Below are 17,932 nucleotides of genomic sequence, written 5' to 3'. Positions count from 1 at the left end.
TCGGCGAGATTAAAGTGACAGGGCCGAGGGGATGCCAAAGCCCGGGAGTGGCGGCGGGGGGCCGAGGACCGACCGGGGGATGGGGGTGCGGGCCTTCGCGGGACGGGGCGGGCGCGCGCGGAGCATGTGCTGGGATGCCCGCGAGGAGGCGGACGCCGGGGGTAGTGCGAGGGTGCGGGGCCGAGGTGGGCGAGTGCGGGAGGGGGCGAGGGTTGCGCAGATACCTCCGAGGGGGCGGAGGGGGGGGTGGAGTGAGGTACCGACAAAAAGTTTAAAAGGTTAACCTAGGGTCCCGCATCCTGGTGCCAGGCACCCACGCCACCACCTCCCCCTTGCGCGCCTGTCCCGCGCCTTCACCCGGGGTGGAGCAGCGTCCGAGGATCCCTGGGTGCCCCCGGGTCTGGCCGCTGCGCCCGGGGCGGGGGGGTGGGGGGAGGAGGGTGGCGGGGCGGGACTGGACCTTCCCCCGCGCCCGCCCTCACCCCGCGCTCGGCCCGGCGCGCCGCTCCCCCCGCCGCACAGCGCGAGGGCAGCCCGGCCGGAGCGCGCGCCCCAGTGTCCGGCCCCGGGTGCGGCGGCCTTGGTGCGGGACGCGCCGGCTAGGGGCCGAGTCCCTGGGAGCCGGGACAGAGAGCCCCAGGGCGCGGCGGAGGCCGGGCGGAGGAGGCGGAATCCGGACGCAGGAGGAGGCGGAGGCGGCGGCGGCGGCGGCGGCGGCGTTGGAGAGGCGGCGGAGGAGGAGAGCTCGGGCCGCCGCCTCCCCGCCCGCGCCGCGCGCCCAGGCCCGGCTGGCATGCGAGTCACGTCCGCCCCCTCGGCGCGGCCGCCCCGAGACGCCAGCCCCGCCGAGTGATGAGAACAGACGTCAAACTGCCTTATGAATATTGATGCGGAGGCTAGGCTGCTTTCGTAGAGGAGCAGAAGGAAGCAAGATGGCTGCCCTTTAGGATTTGTTAGAAAGGAGACCCGACTGCACCGCCGCGTCGCTGCCAGGCTGCGGGACGAGAACGAGGTCAGAGCGCTTGCCTTTTGCCGCGAAACTCTCCCCTTCCTCTCCCCGCCGCTCCCCCTCGGGCTCCCGGGGCCGGGGGCGCACGCCCCGCCGTGTCACCCGCACGCGCCGAGAGGGAAGAGGGAAGCCGCACAAATTACTGGAGCCTCTTCAACATGGCTGACAAATATAGTTTTAATTCCCCCCACCCCCCTTTAAACCTGCGCCCTGCGCTCTCCTCTCCGCGCCGCCGCTCGCCCGCCCCGAACCCGGAAAAGTTACCTTTGTGGCTCCCAGCAGCCGGCCTCCCGGCCTTTTATCCCCGGGAAAGTGATTTTTCTCGGCTTTCCTTCCTAAACGAGTTCAGCTTTGGGGGGCCGCTGCGTTCCCCTTCGTCCCCCCGCCCCCCCTCCTTCGTGTGAGTCTGTCGAGCCTCTGGTCTGCCCGAACCCACCCCGGAAAGAGCCCTGACGGGGGCTCTCGACCCTTTTATCGCCTGTCGCTCCGGCTCCGGCTCCGCATTCGCCTCTCCTCCGCCCGCGTCCCCGTTTTGGGGGGCACCGGGGCGAATGTCACAGGGCGTGAGAGCGGAGTACGCTAAGTGGGGTTGTGTGTGTTTCCCCCCGTTAAGTCCGCGCGTTTTGCTCCGTGGCGCCGAGGGAGAGCGGAGGGAGCGCGGAGTTTCTCCGGTCCCCCGAACGAGCCCGGAGCCCACTTTCTGGAGACGCAGCCGCTCCGCGATGGGCTGCGCCCCGCAGCCCCGGGCGTGCGTGCGCGAGACTCGGTGGGCAAATCTGTGCCCCGGCTTTGTGCTCCTGCAGAAGCCGCTGCGCCGGGCGCCCCCGGTAAGTGACAGGCAGACACAAAGGCGGGCGCAGGCCGGGGAGGGGGCGGCGGGGGGGGGGGCGTGCGGAGTTGGAAGACGGCAAGGTCAGGGGCGCCCGGAGACGTGAAACCCAATCCCAGCCCAGCCGCGGAGACGCGGAGGGCAGATTGTTAACAGTCCCGGCCAAATTTCTCTCTCTCTCTCCTGGCTGCTCTCTTTCCTTGGGTTTTTAATCTCTCTGCCTTTCTCTATGTGTCTTTTCTCCCCCCCCCCCCCCCAGGAATCTGGATGAATCTTTTCACTGGGACTGTTTGTCTAGTGTTATTAAGCTAACAGAGTTTCTATGGAGAGTTTTCTACCTATGGCAAAAATAAAGTGTGGGGCCTGGGTAGCTGGGTAGACTCCCGCCGGGAAGGTTATGTTATTTGCTGGCTGTTGTCTACATGCCATACTTTTAATTGCACTGAGTGATTTCCACCCTCTTCATGTCGTGTTTAGGAACTGAAAGAAGGGTTGTTTTCCAGCTGTTTGCTTAAAATTTAGAGAGATGCGTTTTTTTTATATTTGTTTGTCCAGGGAGTTGGATACATCCATGAATGTAAAATCTCAAACCACACGTTGTAATTTCCCCTCTCCGATCAGGGTTAATAATGCCAGGTCCAAATTCAAAAACATCATCATCATCCACAAGTGATCTATATATAATAAGAGTAAGATTGTATCTTTGGGGAAGTCGAGATGTATTAAGGAAAAGATATGGATTTTGTTGGGTGTAAGGTTATGAGTTCTTGTTGCCTAATGAAATCATTATATTTGCATTTTAATGGAAAGTTGAAATACTGGAGGGGAGTTATATTCTTTTACATGTTTGCACGTGTGTTTGATAATAGGTTTGAAAAAGAATATAAAGTTCAACCCAGTAAATATTGATCTTTTTAATGTTATTAAGCAGAGAGGTGTTAGGTGAAGGATTGGAAAGTCAAGCTTAACTTTATAAGGCATGTACATGGTTGAAAGATGGACAGAAGAAAAAGCACAGTATTAGACATCACTCCATAAGTAAGATTTCTGAAACCACTTGTCCTCAGTAGTTCACTTGGTAACTCTTTCTATTTTGATCTCTGGAAAAGCAGTTAAGTGTACTTTCATCATTGATACTAGAGGTTATTTCACATGAATTGGAGAAGTATTACTCATCTCTGCGGAATAGAAATAGCTCATTTGGTTAGTTATTTCTCATAAAACATTAAAGAAAAAAACAGGAATTTAGCATAAATGCTTACTCTTTGTTGAGAAAACTATAGTTAATTATTTCAGCGGTTCACAATTTAAAATAAACAATTTCTTTTGCTAACAGTCTAGTATCTAACTACTTTGGGGAGACTTTTCAAATGTTGTGGTATATACTGTCTTCAAGCTATTCAAATAATAATACATATAGTATTTTCCATTCACATTGATAAGTCAGACTACCTGTATTGGTTAGTAATTTTGATTGTGACCATGAAATCTTCTTCTTTCCTATTGTCAAATTTAGACTCTTTTGTTATTTTATGCATCCTATTTGCATGCTGAAAATTGATGCTAATTAATGTTTTATGAGAGCTTCAGTGGTTATAAGGAGATGTGCCCATTATTCACCAAGCTGAACAAAAGTACCATCTTTTCATTTATTAGAAAAGACAAATGACAAGAATCAGTATGAAATAAGTTCTTCATTTACCATATTTGTGAGAGTTAGTACCACTTGGGTGATCCAAAAATTTCATTCATAGAACTGTCTTGGGTAATTGAATTTTAGGGGAGTGATAGCAGACAACCACAAGATAGGTAGTTTTTCTTAAACTACAGTATTGTTTCACTTAATTTTTTTTTAATCGAACTAATGGTTAACGAGAAATTAACTCAGAATCAGTGCTGTCCCTTGCTTTGTTTGAATTCACACATTTACCAAACACCTCTTTTCTTAAGGCTTTGGTTAGATCTGGCATTGTGCTGGTCCATGCCAGGAGCCAGAGGGATTGCTCTGATTTTGATGCAGTGGCCCATAGGCCTAGACATAGGCAGGTCAACATCACTTCCAGAACAAGTGAAATGCACCTGCTGAGAACTTGTTGTGGCAGACTTCCAAAGTCCTGTTTGGGCCCTGGACTTGTATTAGGTAATAAAAACTGGAGTTAATGTTTTGGTTTCACTTGCTGAAGTTAGAATTTCTCTATCAATCTCTCCAAGGCTCCACCCATACACAATGTTGTAAGCCAAATGTCACCATTGAAATGTATTTCCTTACTTGCTGACCTCATTAAAAAGCCCTTCTTATGATTCATTCACAGACACACCTAGGCAGAAACTCTAGTTTGCTTCCTGCCCCAAATCCAAATTGGTAAATTCTTATGAGTTCTTATGAAATTACCTTGAAATAAAATGTCTTCAAAAGCTATGGATGTTTGACATTCTAGAATGTCTAATACTTAGAAATATTAATTCTGCCTTTTTTATGCTCTAATTGCTTCTACTACAAGTTCAGCTGTTGCTGGGAGTTTTCTTTGTTTTATAAACAACCATATAGACTGTTGTACTATAATCATTTCCTATCATGAGGACAGGGTAAAACTCTGGACCAGCGGACAGGGTTGGTTCATCAAAAAACTTTTTCCTCAACTATTACGCCACCATTGCACAGTAGTTCTTAAGAGTGGTAATGGCACCAAAGCCAGTAGCAGGAAAATACTTCACAAGCCAACTTTACAATGGGAGTCTTAACTGTGGGAGACTCGGGTTGCCAAGTAGAGCTGGTGGTTATCTTGGAAGCTGTGTTGAAGAACACTACTGCAAATGATTTTGCCAACTATACATTTATTTCCTTGGTCTAGGTCTCCAATTTCTGTTTTGACTCACTGCAAAAGCTCAGTGAATACTGTGACATTATTTTAGGAGGTTATCAAGAACATCTGTTGGTTTGGTATATAGTAAGTAGGAGAGAAGAGTTTCATAAGGGGAGAGGGTAAAGTGAGCCCTTGAATCATTGTGACTGCAAGCCAAAAGTAATTATATCTATCTACTTATTTCCAGCATTATTCTGATCCCACATTTTATGTTGCTGAAAATCACTGACTTAAGATAGATCTATAATCTTTTCTCAATAAAATGAATTTTGGTTGCCCATTCCAAAATAGAAAATTTTTTCAGCTTTGGTGGATGCTTTCTCAACTTTTCATGAAATGCAGTTAAATGTGCCAGGCTTCAAGAAGTGGAAATAGATAGTAGGTGGATTTTCAATATTTTATTTAAAAATAAATTCAGTGATAATGTCAATCTATCTGCAGTCTTAAGAATTTAGAACTCAGTATTTTATACTTATTAAGGGTTGTTACTCAAACTGACTTGAAATCAAACTCCATATTTGATCTGACAAGTTAAGAGATGAATAAATTGGGATGAAGTGTTTTTGAAAGACAGGTTAGGACATAAAACAAAGTGGTTGCTTCACTGAAAATACTATAAGCATTTCTTTTAAATCAGATTTGTATCTATTGAGATAGAGTATTAAATCTGATTTCTGTCTTTTCATTCCCTAATAGAACCTAATGGTATCCTACTCAGTCAAGATTTAATGAATGGGAGGGGGTTGGGGAGTGGTATAAAGGTGGTCAAAGGGTACAGACTTCCATTTGTAAGATGAATAAATTACGGGATATAATGTATAACATGGTCGCTAGAGTTAACAAGACAGTATTGTATATTTAAAACTTGCTAAGAGCCCGGCCGGGCATGGTTCAGCGGTTGAGCATCGACCTAGGATCCAGGTGATCGGAGTTCAGTTCCTGGTCAGGGCACATGCCTGGGTTGCGGGCTCGATTCCCAGTCAAGGGCCTGCAGGAGGCAGCAAATCAGTGACTCATTATTGATGTTTCTCTCTCTCCCTCCCTCTCCTTTCCTCTCTCTGAAATCAAAGATATATTTAAAAAATAAAATAAAAGTTGCTAAGAGAGATTTTTAAAAAAATATGCCTTGATTTCAGAGAGAGGAAGGGAGAAGGAGAGAGAGGGAGATAGAAACATCAGTGGAGTCATTGATCGGCTGCCTCCTGCACGCCCCCTACTGGGGATCAGCCTGAAACCTGGGCATGTGCCCTGACAAAGAGAATAGATCTTAAAAGTTCTCACCTCATGCATATACACAAAAATTATAACTATGTGAGGTGATGGATATATTTACTAACTTTATTGTGGTAATCATTTCCCATAGTACACCTTAAACTTACACAGTGTTATATGTCAATTGCATCTCAATAAAAACTGGAAAAATATTTAATGAATTGACCTAGAACTAGCAAAAAAAATAATATTTCATTAGAAAATGAGTAATGTATCCTCAGTCCTCATGTGAAAGGTCTTGGTGATGATGATGATGGTGGTAATGGTGATGCTTTTTCCCTAACTGTAACTTCTAAAGTCTATGGTGATTGTCGCATAAAAGTCGTCCATTGACAAGATACAGTTTAATGACTTTTAGTAAACTAATACTGGGATTACATATTCTTTAAAATTTTATTGAGATATTTGCAGAGATATATGTAATTGTATGAAATAATACTAATTGGGCATGCACATTCTGCCTAATTTATCCCAGTGGTAACATTTTGCAAAACTGTAGTATAATATCACAAAAAGGATCCTGGCATTGATATTATCTCCCAATCTTATTTAGATTTCCCTCATTTTAACTTTTACGTGTGTATGCGTATATTAATTCTATACCATTCTATCACATGGCATGGTCAGGTGTTTTTAACTATTTCCCTGAAAAGAGAAAAGTTTAACACAGATCTATTCCATCAATTATGTGATTGTACTACCACACCTCATCAAAATGTGCCTCAGAATACGTTTGTTTACTTAAATGTTTTTTGCATAAAATGCCTTTGTGTTCTAAATATTTTAAATTGTGTTAATGACTTATGATATTGTAAGTTACATCCTTTAAGTCTCATCAGGACTCTAGTGGTAGGTGTTATTATTATTATCCACATCTCAGGTGAGAAAACTGAAGCACAGTGAGGTTAAATAACTTGCCCAGGTTCATACAGGCAGTACGTGGCTTAGCTAAGATTTGAATTTAGGCAGCCTGGCTCTAGAGCTCAGTCTTGTAGCCACTGTGCTCTACTATCTCATTCCTATTAATAATAAAAGTGTAGCTGTAATGTAGACTACATCGGGGAGTTCATAAAAGGAGACTTAAAATGCATACAGTTGTCTGTACAAAAACTTCTATTCAAATATTCATAACAGCATTATTTATAATTATCAAAAATTAGAACGACCCAAATGTCCATCAACTCAAATAAACTGTGGTATATTCACACAGTGGAATGTTATTCAGCAATAAGAAGGAATAAATCACTGATACATGTTATAACATAGGTGAACCTTGAAAGAAAGAAGTAAGAAAAGGCCACATGTAGTATGAGTCTACTGATATGAACTGTCCAAAATAGGCAAATTTAAAGAGACCAAAGGTAGATGAGTCATTGCTCGGGGCTTGGGATAGGGGAAAGAGGGACTGACTGCTGATCAGTATGGGGCTTCTTTTAGGGGTGATGAAAATGTTCTATAACTAGGGAGTAATGATTGCACAACTCTAAAATGCACTGTAATGTACACTTTAAAGATTTATTTTATGTTAATGATATTGATGAAGTTGTTATAAAAATGCATAGCTTGGACACGATAAGTGGCTTTCAGAAAGTATCTCATGTCTCGTGCCAAAGAAATGTAGGTAGTTTGAATGGACTGTATGAGGCCAAGCATATTATTCTAGAAATAAGATGCCAGCCAGTTCTGTGTAGTTGCATCTCTCTCATGGATGAGGATACTTAATTACACAAAAGTTTACCATTGTGTTTTAGTGGTGAACGGGAGCCTTTAGGATTTCTCTGAGATGATTCATTTGACAGGTGATAGGTTAGGTGACTTGGTGAACAGGGCTTAATGTATAATTGCAAGAGCCTTTCTCAAATATATTCAGTTACTTAGCCATTTTCCAATTAATTCAGGAGATGTAACCCAGATGTTAAAAGGAATGTCTATAAAAGTTGCCATTCTTTTTACTGCTGCCAAGAGTGTGGTTTCATCTAGAAACAAGGACAAATCCTAGATGATTCTTTTTTTTGCATTAACGTGTCTCGTCTTTGTGAAAACAGAATGGCACTAGAGGATACATAGAGTCGACTTCCAAATTTTGATCTTAACTGTTTATATCTCCACTTATTATCATCTACCCATTTTAAAAATTAAAAGGACAAAACACTTCATTGGGTTTAGGCAAAGAATTCCCTTTCTGTGTACTGATACTGTAGTACATTGTGGATGTAAAATAAGGTTGAGAAAGAAATTGCTCTGCAGCAGTCTTTGTGATACCAAGACAAAGTGAGAAAAAGTTAGGGTCAGAATGTGGATGTTCCCCATGTTTTGCTACACATGGCCACAGTCTTTACAAATACCAACAGAATTTGTACAGGCTTTTTTTAACAAATTAATTATTTTTAAAGACTTATTAATGGTAAAATGAGTACAGATTTTTAGGACTACTGCTTATGAAATTAGGACTTTTAATTTTGGACACACAGGGTGAATTACTTGGGGTTGGTTTATTTGAATTTCTAACTTGATGTAATTCTAGATACCAGACATTCTTCTGGTTGAGCAGTGCTTATCTCCCTTATTCTGATGAGAATGTTGGATTGCTGCCAATTGGATCCCATAGCTTGGGGCCACGAGTGATGACTGGGGTGCGGGAGATTCAATGATTTGGAAGCGTTCTGCTTTAATAGTGTATATATGTTATTCTGCTCAATAAGGAAATGTCTTGGCTTCATAGTTACTGTGATCATTACTTTTTCAAGGAAGAGCTGTGGGAATGGTCCAGAATTTGACTTTTTAAGAGTATGATTATGGCACTTACTTATAGGTTTGTTGTATATTTGGAACAGGCATAAGTTAGACACCCATGTTAGAACCTTTAAACCATCAAGAAATTGACATACTAATTATAATAGAATGCAATAGATAGACTATAGGTCTGGTCCTCCTTATGGGAGAAATGAGTAGCTTATTTGTATGTACCCATTCTTGTTTCTCTTAACACTTTGTGAATAACCTCAGGTGACAATAGATTTTTATACAAGTATTTCACATATTCAAAAAGGATTCCACTGGGTTTGAGTGTAGTATTCCATCTCTGCTTTTTAAATGCACTTCTAAAATTATAATTTTTTTCAAACAAATTAGATATATAGAAAATGGAATATTTTGATTTGTTGTTTATATGTCTAGCTTTGCTTTTTATAAATAATTACTGCAGAAGATACAATATATTCAAAAGAAAAACATAGGGCTGTAAATTTTTGCCAAATGGACTGCTCTCATCAGAGAGCAGAATTATCTATGATCAGGCATAGACACAAGAGATCTCCCATTCAGGGATGCCATAGATAATATTGATATTTTTTATTTGCTACTTTTATTAGAGAATTTCACAGTTATGTGGATGCTGCAAAATAATGATAATTTTAATTACTGTTATGTCTCTTTAGCTGTTGCTATAACCTGTCTTATTAAGTCACTTAATTTCTTGATAAAGTATTAAATCTAGTTTCTATGTCCAGATTATACTTTAATGGGAACTATTCACGCAACTCTCAAGGTGTTTTTTTAAATTATAGTTTCCTCAAATTGATATATAGGTTTTGTCTTGCAATATAGAAGAAAACAGACTTAAATAATGATAGTGAACTCCAGAGCATATAACATGATCTATCTCTGAATTATTTCCCTTGTGTTTTTCTTCCATGTCTGCATTAAGAAATGAGGGCACCCATTAAAATTGCCTTAATTATTAGTTGTGCTGCTTCCAAAGCAAACCACCAAAACCTGAAAATAATGCTATGACATCACACCCAGATTCCACCCCTAATATGCTGTCTTGTTCCTAGTAATTTACTTTTTAATCTCTTTGTTCTTTCAGCACTTTTTCCATTTTTGTTTGAAGTCACTTACTTTGAAGTTATAGAATTTTTATATTTGCCATTGGCTATAAAATCCTCTCAGCTCTTTTATAACCTTCCATGATTTTTTGCATTAAAAGGATTGCTTTTAGACACTCTCTAATTAGTTTGGGTAGTTATTAGCTTTTTGTTTGTTTTACTGTGTACTTCATAACAGAACAAGAAATCATTTTCTGCAAGTAAAGTGTCCGATAGTTCTTAAAATTAGAGTGAGAAGTGGGAGGTTTCTCTTTGGAGCTTGTTGATTCTTTCTCGCCTTCTGATTACACGCGGTCACATCAACATTTGACACGTGGTGCCCTGAGCGTGGCGGAGCTATTTACAAACACCATCCTGGGATTCCAGAGACTCTTACGTAACAGCTGAGAGAGTGCGGGGCTTTGTGTCTCTGTGGGCGGAGGAATCAAACAGTTTAATTCATAGCCCGGGAGCCCTTGTCTGGCTCTGACAGGGTCATGAACCAAAGATCAAGGTGTCTAGGTCAGGCTTCACCCACCCAATAAGCAGTTTTTCTACCAAAGCCTCAAAGGCTGTACCTTAATATAGGATCGGTCTTTTTTTGAACTCCTGCAGCCAGCGATGCCAAACTTTTTTGTGATTTTGGAGAATGTGGGCAGATTGTGCCTTGGTTCTGGTTGTAATTACGGTGCCACTGTGACTGAGTGCACATGCCTGCTGCCCAGTCTCACAAAAGCCTTTTTTAAAAAGTGTGTTTTCATATTTGTAAGCATCTTCAGATGCAAGAAAATTCATAATCTGACTTGCTGAGCTAGACACTCTGACCACAGAACACTCAAGAAAGGGATTATTTGGTCACCCTCCGATTCCCACCCTACACCCACCTTTCCCCTCCCTCCCCCTCCACCTTTCAGCTCCTCATCACCACACCTCCCTCAGCCCTCTTCCATTTTTAATTCCACATCAAGACTTGGGGTTGAAAAAAAAAATTTTTTTAGGTAGCCATACTCAGGGAATTGTTTCCTATCCCAGATGGATTTTAAGAGTTTTTCATTTGTATTTATCAATAGAAAAAAAGTCTTGAGTTAAAAGAAAATACCAAGAATTTAAATGTTTAATCCTGTGTATCTGGTTATGTTTCCTTGTGCTTTTCATTGTAAATTGTAAGGTGACTGGTTGGAATATTTAAAATATGAGTAAATTCTGAGTTATTTTTATATTGCATTTTAAATAGATGTCATAATTGATTATCCAAAAATGGAACCCTTCTTGCCTACAAAGAATTGAAATTAAATCATTGAAAAATAAACTTGTGGTTAATTAAAAAGTTGGCTTATTTAAACTCTTCTTTCATAGAATATATACATTTTTTTAATATACCACCTTTCTAAAAAGAGGAAAGACCAGAATCTTTGAAAAGCTATACTATTATAAAGGAAAGGAATTTAACTTACGAAAAAGAAAAGTTCTTTTTCCAAGAGAAAACCAAGCAACAAATTTATTTTGTTTTAAGTAGCATTTGGTATAAGAGAAATTTAGATCTGTAATAACTGAGAGATTATCTGTCCAAATCTATTATTTACACATGAAGCTGAGAAATCAATTTATTATTGATTTAATCAGTATTAAATTTATTTAAATAAATTTAACTGTTTAACATCCGAGTTTGTTCTCGTTTGGAAGAAATTCCCAAAAGAGTGACTCATCTAACTACAGTGAAACCTAAGGATGGACTTTTTTTCATCTCTGATGCTGAGTAAAGGTTCCTTCCGGATTTGGAAAGATATAGCTTATGTAGTGTTTATCGGTTATAAGATGCTGTGCATTTCTGACGCATTGAATTAAGGTATGGTGGAAATAGATTCTAGACTTTAAAACATTCTTTTCATTTGCTTGTTTTATTTGCTTGCTTTTCAGTGTTTTGCTCGGAAGGTGACATATTTATCTTAATCAGCTAAGGCCCAAATAGTCCAAGTCTGTGTGAAATTACTTATGAGTACACCTTCCTACTAAGAGCAGGGCCGTGTCTGAACCCTCTTTGACTTTCGCGAGAATCATCTTATCCTGTATTGGAACATTAATATTTTCTCCTCTTATACCTTTGTTGGATAGTAAGTCACATGTGGTTATAAGCTGAAAGTAGTCAGAGTTTGATAAAGGCTATTAAGTTACTGCATTTCTACTAAGAAATGGATTTAAATATAACTTTCATTTGAGTATAGTTTCACTTGAAGTGGCCAGCATGCGATAAAAATGGATTTATTCGATAAAAATGGATTTATTCAATGGATGGACTGTCTTTGTAAATATGACTTAGTGGGAATTGTTTCTGTGTTATAAAATACCAAAAGTGTAGACTGAATGTGAAATATACGTACAAGAAGCAGTGTGGAAATTTGAGGCTGTTTGTCCCCTTTCCATGACTGCTGAGTGTATGTGTGTGTGTTTTGGATTTTGATACATGAGTTAATAAGTCCTATTGGTCGAAACGGTTAATTAAACAAACAGCAAAGTCTCTGTCTCTGAATATAAAATAAAATAAAAATGTTGATGTCGTGCATTTTTTCAAGTATCTTGAAGTTGCACAAAATTCTCAGGGTCTTTTGTATAAAGTGGTTTCGTACAGTTCTTTTAGAAGATAGCCAAGGGATCAAATAGGAGCTCACACGTGAAAAACAGCTGGCTTGGTGACGTTAAGGTTGGCGCCAGGGAATTCCCTCTTCCCTAGGAGATCCAGGTCATCCTGACGCCTCCCCGTGTAGTCAGGCACACATGGCTTCAGTGTTTATATACACTGTTCCCGAATCCTGAACACCAGTGATGTAGCGATGGAGGGAGGTGGGGAAGGGGTGGTCTGCAGCTCATAAACTGTTTAATGACCTGGGTACTGATACAGAGTAAGGAAGCACTGATTGTAGTAAAACTCGACTGGAGATGTAAGGGGGAGACATGGCACATGCTTAAAAGAGGCTTCCCCCCAACACCCACGTTGTTCATTTTAAACTGTCATTACCACCCGAAAGAAGCTTTCTAATTTGAACTTAAAATGGCATTTAACTGGGACAAATGAGTAAGTGCTTTAGTATCCAAGGGCTGGAGGTGATGAAGCTCTTAGGAGTGTCACCCTCTTTCATAACCAAGATGACTCAGGCTCTTTTAGAAGTTATGGCAACTTCGCCATCTAATAATGTCACCACATATCTGCATGGAAACAGACAATTGAGGTTAGAGCTGCCATTTTCTCTTGTTTTAAAATTGTTTCTCAACCATTATTTGTTTTATTCTTGAAAGTGTATCGTTCCTACTTCATCATATAGAAATGATTTCCAAAATTACTGAATGTTTATATAGAAGTGCTTTGCTTAGCATTATAACCTGTTAAAGGGCCTATATCTGCAACATTATGGGGGAACCCTTTTCTATCTGGTAGAATCATGATAAAGGGAGAGAAAAGGTAAGTGGTAATTTTGGAAAATATATAATAATAAAGTGGTGGTATTCATTCAACTACATAACAGCAACATGGAAAAGTGCCTAAAAAAGTAATGGGAAAACATGTAAAAAATAAGGAGACTACAAAGAGTCTTCAGTGAATACATATTCAAGTGCTCTTTCCTATTTGTAACAAATTGTCAAAAACTTTTTTATTCACCTTCCTTTGAACTTTCAACAGGTTGTTTTTTTTTTTTTTTTGACTGTGTTTAATTCTGTGTGCCTGTATGTTTGTGTATGAATATGTTTTTGTACTTTAGATTTGCTATATAAAGTAGAGATGTTTCCAACTACTCATAAGCTATTGCTACTTGGACCTTTACTTCAACATTTCAATAAATCATTCATCACATTTGCAAAAATGTAGTACATTTTCAAACATAAAATCATAGATTGTTATTGGCTGGAAAGGAATTTAGAAACTCTGTAACCTATCTGTTGCATTTACAAATGAGAAAATGGAGGGTTGGAAAGGGAAAGACTGTTGCCTCAAATTGCATATCTGGATGTTTATCACTGTAATAATAGCCAATATTGAATAAGTTGTTGCTTTGTATTAAGCACCATGGTAGGCACTTTCCAGAGATGATCATATTTCATTCTCACATCACCTCTGTTTTTGTTGTCATTACTGAGGAATAAACTAGGACATAGGGTTAAATAACTTCCCTATTGATTTTGAATTATAAAATACTTTACTGTGTTTATCTGCCTTGCCCCTTTCCATTTCTGCTTCCCTCACCCATTCTCTTTTTGCTTCATTCTGTTGTGACTGTAATTTCTTCCTCCTTGATTTTCTCACCTGTATGACCTTTCTTTTCCATTCTCTTTTCGGTTATTTTTACCATATTTTTCCCCAAAGGAATCTTTGTTGCCTCCTTATTTCTAGAGGATCAAAATCAGCCTCTAAATATCTGGATGCCATCAAACAGTCTGCCTTTGGAGTTAGGAAGATCTAGTTTTAAATCCTAACTTTCCTTCTTATAAGCTGTGTATGTTTTTACTCAACAAAGTAGCTTTAACCTCCCTGACTCTGCTCCCCCATCTGTAAAACTGGAACAGCTAGTAAATCTTACCTCACGTGTTGCTGAGGCAGTTGTGGCAGTTAACATAAATGAAACATCCATCGTATTAGTTGGCAAAGGTGCAGTGATTGAATATTTGTTCATTCCTCAAGCATATGTTGAGCATCAGTGTATTAGGAAAGAAGAGAGCCACCATCCCTATCTTTGTGGAGTTTATAGACTTTTAGGAAAGAATCACTGCTTTGATTTTTAAAAAATCAAGTGAGATGGAAGTTGTAGGCCTCATACACTGGTCCTGTGAGGAATTTCCTAGGATGCTTCCAGCCCTTTGCTCAAAGATGTGATTCCTCACATGCCCGAGTGACCCTAGGTACTAGAGCTGACATAGCTCCTCAACATCGGGGCCTGATAGAGATTACACGGGTCTAACAGCATGGTCTCAGAAGAATGCCCCTGAGGAAGAGATGAAAGATTATATCCACCCCTTGTATTGTTTCAGTCAGGATAGAAACTATGAGACCATAGTTTCATCTGTTCACAATCATCTTTTACTGTCTTCATTACGTAAACTAAATGAAAAGATACAAGCTTGTTCATAGACATAAAATGATAGCACACACGATTTAAAAACTACTAAGGATTAGAGTTGTTACATGTTCTTAGTATGTTTCACACCCCATTTTAGGGTCAGGAACAGGTACTTCCATATACCTTGCTTGAAGATGGACGATAGTCTTGGAGCTTCCCCTGGGAATGAAAATTCCTTACAGGGTGGTGTCATGGGATTTGGGACCCATGTGAAAGATGTTTTGGAGTGTCTTCACATTAGTTAACAGGTTAAAATATATCAGCTATTTATGTGTCAGCAACTGTCTTCTTTTATCGACTGAAATTCTGTTAAGAGCCAAGGTCACATCTTGTGTGTTTGTTGAATCCCCCACAATAATTAGTGTGTAACCAAGTGCATGACAGACCCTCAAACACACATACATACTTCCTGATACACTGATTGTTGTGTGTAGGTTGGAAATACTCTTGAATACCATTCTAAGTCTGACCTATCATTTCTGGGAAACAAGGAGCACAGAAGGGTGTATGTGTGATTGATTGGTTATTTTCTACAGTGACTTTTCAGAAATTACAAGTGCATTGTCATTACCATGACAAAGCCAGACAATTTTAAATAACACAATCAGAAGTATGCTTTTATTGTCTCCTATAGTAATACATTTAATTTTCAAAATTACCAGTGTCAGACCATAGCTTTCCCACCATGTAAGTTGTGAAAATTAGTATTCCTCATTTCTATCTACTTTTCTTTCCCTGCCTTCTGACGACTTCTGGATTCTATACCATTATTCTATATTGCTAAGTTTGTAATATTTATATTCTGTTCTGCATCTGTAGCTATTTCTCCTGTGCTTTGGGAAAAAAAAAAAAGAAAAAGCATTTACAATGTTGTCATTATAATAAATAGAGTGCACTAATAATACCAGGGGTATGGTTGAACACGTAGAGAAGAAAAAATGACCCCATAGCACTAAAACTGGATTTGTTCCAAGGATGATGATATAAGCTTCGAGGTACAATGGATTCCACTTTCTTAAATTTCTTTAATTCCTCAAAAGATTGCCATATTTTAGTTTCCTTCACTTTTGGTCTTAGATTTTCTTGCAAGCTTTTAATTTTTCTTGAAAATTTTAATCTCCTTTGTTCTTCTTGATAGATGAAACCTATGTTTTCATCATATTGCAATGATTTTTTCCAATTTCTTAATTATGCTATTGGTGACTTTCTTCTTAAAGTCATTATTCTCTATGCTCTCTGATTTTTCTATTCTGAATTAGAGTTTCTTTTCTTTATTCTTCTGCTTGGGTCCACTGTTACTTTAGTCCCATGTCTTTCTGTGTATTTGATTCTTTTGTGTGTTTTTTTAAACTGGCATACATTATCAAATTTTTTTCTTCTTCCAGAAACGTTGGGTATGAGGCAAACTGAGTCCTAGCATGTCCAAAATACCTTAAATTATTTCTCGGAGTTAATTGATAAATTATTGTGTATATGATCCTGGATACAAATTTTCCCTCAGAATTTGGGAGACATTGGTATATTATATTGCTCTTTTCCATCCACTTTTGCTTAGGAGAGATCTGATACAAATTTGATTTCTTTTTTTTAGATACCCTTTTTCTTACTGAAATACTTACTAGGATCTTTGTCTTTTGAGCTCTGAAATTCCACTAGAAAGTTAACAGCTCGGGGGGACATCTAAGTCCAGATGTGGCTAGGCATCCTTTTCAGTGTTAAATGATCCTGTACAATCTGGAAAGAGGTGCTGTTCCCTCCCAGTTTTCTCACTTGCTGTTCCCTCTTCCTGGAACACTTTTCCTTCAGGAATCCACATGTGTTTCTTCCCTTCCTTTGGATCTCTCCTCGATTGTTACATTTTTCAGGAACACATTCCCTAACCATTCTATCTGACAGAACTGTGACTTTTTACAAGGTTTATTTTTTTCTTTCATAAGGTTTATTATCTTTTATAAGGTTTATTATCACTTGGCAGAGTATTCATTTTTTTAAAGTTGTTTTAAAATTTTCATTTATTGTCTGCTCCCCCAGTAGATGTGAGTTCTCTGAGAACAGGGGCATGAGTTAGGTCACTGACATAGAGCCTCAGCACAGAAAACAGTGGCTGGCACATGGTAGGCACTCGATAAATATTTGTCGAATGTATGAGTGAATGAGAATGGTAAAAAATAAATGGCAGTGATATATTTTTACAGCTTTTCTCTTTAAGTCTACCAGTGTTGTGTTTTCTCTCCTTATTTCTGTCAGAAATTAAAGATAGATAAAATATCCATTGAGCTCCCATTATAAGTGAAATTAGGCTTTCATATCCATGTGGTATAGCTGAGCCAATCTTCCAGGAGCTTCTGGGGCCAAGGAAACATTTATAGCTAAAATATTATTAAAATATTGGCAACTGTACTCTTTTCTGATGTTATTATAATTGGATAATATTTCAGTTACATTGTGTGTGCAATAGACTTTTGTGGCTACTTTAAAATATAAGTGTGATTTGCAAAACTACTTGAAGTTTTAGACAGTGATTTATAAATAGATTTCTTTTGGAGCTACAGCCTCCTGAAAGATGAGCATGGCCTGTGTTCTTCCTTCTTCCTTTCTTTCAGTTGTGTGACTACCAGCTTCCTTTCCTGGTAGGAGGAATAGAACCATTTCCAATATCTCTTAGTATTTTCTATCATGATGAGGTCGCTTCATTCACTGGTTCCTTAGTTCTGAGTCTGAGTATCTTTGGCATTTATTTCATAGTGAAACATAGTTCTAGGTAGATAATTCTTCATATATAAGTTTCTACTGGTTTTGAAATACCTTTTTTAATTCATTTTAAAAGTGGCAAAAATAAATCCATAGTGTTCTGAATGTATTTTTTCTATTGTTGTTATTGTTTTTATGATTGGACCTCATCTACTGATTTCCCCTTCTCTCAACAAAAAGGAATTGTTTCCTTTAAATGAAATATTTGGCTTTTGATGTGATGCTGGGCAGGATGC

At 39.5% G+C, this 17,932-nt stretch overlaps 1 protein-coding gene across 1 annotated transcript in view; it reads left to right on the top strand.

Moving 5' to 3' along the window:
* The first annotated feature begins 792 nt into the window (after positions 1-792).
* TET2 (tet methylcytosine dioxygenase 2) overlaps positions 793-17,932 on the top strand; it is a 106,443-nt gene continuing 89,303 nt past the window's right edge. Inside the window, exon 1 of the mRNA XM_016223597.2 lies at positions 793-1,012. The gene's annotated coding sequence lies outside the window, so the exon portion shown is untranslated. The remainder of the gene's footprint in view (positions 1,013-17,932) is intronic.

The sequence above is a fragment of the Miniopterus natalensis genome, chromosome 1 (genome assembly GCF_054644295.1).
Source record: "Miniopterus natalensis isolate mMinNat1 chromosome 1, mMinNat1.hap1, whole genome shotgun sequence".
Taxonomy (NCBI): domain Eukaryota; kingdom Metazoa; phylum Chordata; class Mammalia; order Chiroptera; family Miniopteridae; genus Miniopterus; species Miniopterus natalensis.
The sequence above is the reverse complement of the archived record's forward strand: the minus strand, read 5'-3'. Positions and strand labels throughout refer to the sequence as shown.